Source organism: Ricinus communis, chromosome 1, assembly GCF_019578655.1.
Source record: "Ricinus communis isolate WT05 ecotype wild-type chromosome 1, ASM1957865v1, whole genome shotgun sequence".
NCBI classification, from domain to species: domain Eukaryota; kingdom Viridiplantae; phylum Streptophyta; class Magnoliopsida; order Malpighiales; family Euphorbiaceae; genus Ricinus; species Ricinus communis.
The window spans coordinates 22,291,742-22,296,128 of NC_063256.1; positions in this window are offsets into that span (position 1 = coordinate 22,291,742).

The window sequence follows — 4,387 nt, forward strand, 5'->3', positions numbered from 1 at the left end:
AGTCCATTTGGCAATTGGAATTTTGAATACCAAGAACTGGTTAATAATCGCTTAGAGATAAGGATAATTAACTAGCCAGATTAAGAATTAACAAAGCTTAATAGAGGCGGATTAAAGCTTAATGCTAATTTAAGAATCAATCGTTAGGAAGAGATTCCAACTTTAGGTTATTAGGTTTAGGAATTCAGTTATCTCGAGAGAGAAACCAAATTCGGTTAAGAATTCGTCCACGGGTAGCATAATTAAACTCACCGATCCTTGGGTTTGTCTTCTTGTCTTGATTATTTCATTTATCAATTACTCTTGCATCTTCCTTAGAACTTAGCTTGTAGCTATTAGTTAGTTTAAAAATTATTTATCGCTAATTTTAGGTTAATATAACAAAGAACAAAGGAGTAACTCTAGGCTTTCACTTTCCCGAGGAATACGACCTTGATACTCGCCATTAGTGCTAGACTGCATCGATAGGTACACTGCCTTAGATTGTAGCTAACACGAGTAGCACCCATCAACAAGATTCACAAACACTTGAGATGATAGGATAGGAGTGGAGAGTTGATTGGTAGCCCTACAAAACGATTCCACTCGAGCTTCTAAAGATGCACGGATATCCCAATTTTTAGCACTCTCTTAGTTCTTGATCACATTTTCGAATGTGTCATACAAAGAGTTTAGCATTGAACCTCCTTATCATCCACTACCTGAATCATAAACTTAACTAAATAAATATGTACAAACAAAATAGAAATAAAAAGAAAAATTGGCTAAATTAACAAATAGCAAATTTCACTCTAGTTTTCAAACATTCCCCGGCAACGGCGCCAAAAACTTGATGATTGCTATTTGTGCAGCTACAATCTAAGGCAATGAACCTATCGATGCAGTCTAGCACTAATGGAGAGCATCAAGGTTGTATTCCTCGGGAAAGTGAAAGCCCAGAGTTACTTCTTTGTTCTTTGTTATATTAACCTAAAATGTATGATGAGTAATTTCTAAACTAACTAATAGCTACTAGCTAAGCTCTAAGGGAGATGCAGGAATGAATGGATAAATGAAATAACCAAGACAAGAAAGCAAACCCAAAGGGAACCTAAACTAGTTGGCAATCAAACAAAAAATAAGGATTTATGAGTCTAATTATGCTACCCGTGGACGAATTCTTAACGGAATTTGGTTTCTCTCTCGAGATAACCGAATTCCTAAACCTAATAACCTAAAGTTGGAATCTCTTCCTAACGATTGATTCTTAAATTAGCATTAAGCCTTAATCTGCCTCTATTAAGCTCTGTTAATTCTTAATCCGGCTAGTTAATTATCCTTATCTCTAAGTGATTATTAACCAGTTCTTGCTATTCAAAATTCCAATCGCCGAATGGACTTCTCAATCACATAAAGCAATCTAAACACCACAATTCACAACGTCTCATGAATAATGCATTATCTTATTAATACTGAAAGCAAGAAGAATACAAAACTAACTCAAACAGTCCAACAATATAATATTAAGCCAACATAGTAAAGAAATCCCAATGGATTTAATCAATCTAGCTAAACATGTTCATGTTTAAAACAATCTAGGAAATCAATTACAATGGAAGAATAATGAAAATGAAACATGTACACCCTTTTCTCTTGAATTGGATGAACAACTCCAAATATGGATTTGCATTACGATTAATCTCCCAAATTGCCTCTTGAATTGCTCCACTACTGTTTTGCATTCGGAACCTTGTGATTTCGGGGTTCTTCCTCTCTGTAACTCTCTCCCGCTCTCAACACTGTGCAAAAACCGAACCAGCCGCTAGGGCTCTCTCTCACTCCAGGCCGTGCTGAAACTGTAGATCTCACCAAGTAGGTTTTTCACCATCGCCGTGGCCCCGCTGGTGCTGGCCACCATGGCCCATGATGGCCTCAGAAACCGTGCCTAAACCATTATTTTGAAGACCAAGTTTCGATGGTTGGTCACAGCCATAGTCCAGGCCATGATGGTCAGCACGTCCTTGACTCAAGCCGTGCTCAATGTGTGCAACGCGGGCTCTTGTCCGATCTTGATGAATTCTCGTCCGTTTCCGCACGTATTGATCTATAATTGCTTAAACACCGATGACAGTCCTATAAATGCTCTTGAAATGCAAAAGAACACAAAACACGGGTGATGTGGGAATAAAAGCACAATAATTGCTAAGAACATACGCAATAATATGCAAGCAAATAAGTGTAAAACTATGCACATCACGCTGCAGTGCGAGGAGAGACCAACGCCCCTACAGGTGGGTTGTTGAACTGCTGCTCAGCAGTAGAAGAGCATCTAGTGGGTGCCGACGCCAATGGTGGGCGAGTGGAGGCTGTTGGTGGTTGAGGTGATTGTGAGAGATGGATTTTATTAATGGGATAAAAATGTGTGAGTGAAAAAGAAAAGAAAATAAGAGTTTTGTGATTGTGGGTTGTGTAAGAAATTAGATTTAGGGATTTTGAAAGAGGTAATCTTGAATTAAAGGGGATGATGCTTGGGTTGGTGGAATTAATACTAAAGATTTTAAATGTGTTTGAGAAAGATGAACAGCTTGAGAAATCAATTAATGAGGGTTTAAGGCTAATTGATAGAAAAATAGATGAAGAATTAGGAGGTGTTGAGATTTAAATTTTGATTTTTTAAGGAGCTACTTGGGTGTAGGAATAAATCTCTTCTGCAGCAATCTATTCTTCATCAAAAGGGTGAAAGAGAACTTTGGGCCTAAAATATTTATGCTTGATTCTAATGTGGTTTTCATCCATGGCAAGAGAAAGAAGATATTATTTAGGCTTAAGAATTGTTATACGTATATAAGCTTATGGCTTTTAGCCAGGTTATACACATACAAGGGGGGCATTTGTTTACAACATAATTTTTAGCCCATAAATAATTAATAAACTCAGTCCAAAATGAAGCCCAATTCTTATGATGTGCATCATTTTATACAAATTAATATGCCCAATTGTTTACATTTTTTTGCATAGTTATCTTGTTTTATGCCAGAATCACTTGTGTTTTGGTTCCTTTCACGTTTCAGGTCATTATCGAGGGACATTATCAGTAATCGAGGGAAATACACGCAATTACGGACCAGAATCCATCAAAATTGAGTAAGGACTAGCATTCCAAGGTTAAGCACGGCTTGGACTCTGGCTGTGTTGAACCATCAAATAGTTTCCCTTCGAGTGCCATTTTGGCATGGTTTTCGAAGCCACTATGGCCTCCACCACGGCCCGTGGTGGCTCAACACCGGCGAGGGCATGGCCAGGAAGAAGTTGTGAGCTCCAGGACACGAAGATCCAGCATGGCCTGGACTCCCCCCCATGTTGATCAGCACGGGCTTGACCATGGCCTTGCTGAGAGATTTATATAGGTAAATACGATTTATTGAATTAGGGTTCGATTTTCTGACTTGATTTCACATATACAAGCATAAGCCATCTTTTTCCAGACTTCAATAATCAACTTTAGAAGACCATTTCATCTATTGAAGGAAGGATTATATTGGTTTTAATATCAAATTGAAGATCAAGAGGAGATTTGGGGCATTCAAGAGGCAAATTAGGGTTCATCATTCTGAATTCAGAATTTAAGGTTTTTCATCCAACTTGAAGAAGAAGGGTGTACATGCTTTCAATTTACTTTTTTGAATTTGTTCTTTACTTTGCGTTGCTTATTAGTATGAGTAACTAAATTTGTCAAACCCATTGGGGTTCCTATGTTGTTGGATTGATTCTAATGCTTATAAGATTTTGATTATCAATGCTTGTCTCTTCTTGCTTTCATTATTAATGAGAAATCACATTATTCATGAGACGTTGTGAGTTGTGGTATTTAGATTGCTTTATGTAATTGAGAAATTCATTTACTAATTGGAAATTTGAATAGCAAGAACTGGTTAATGATCACTTAGAGATAAGGGTAATTGACTAGCCGGATTAAGAATTAACAAAGCTTAATAGAGGCTGGTTAAAGCTTAATGCTAATTTAATAATCAATCGTTAGGAAGAGATTCCAACTTTAGATTATTAGGTTTAGGAATTCAGTTATCTTGAGAGGGAGACCAAATTTAGTTAAGAATTCATCCAATGTTAATTGTAATTAGTAATCAATATAATCTCTATCTTCACTAAAATCTAACTAGCTTAGGTCCCCTTGGGTTTGCTTTTTCCTTCAATTGTTTTCATAAATCCTTTCAGATTATTTGACACTTAGTTAACCGCTTGTTTATATCTAATCATAGCATAATAACTTCATCGATTTTGTTAAAGTTAGATAACATAAGACGCCGCAGTAGTTCTAGGATCACCCTTTCCCGAAAAGATGACCTTGATACTCACCATTTGTGCTAGTCTGCATCGATAGGTTCACTGC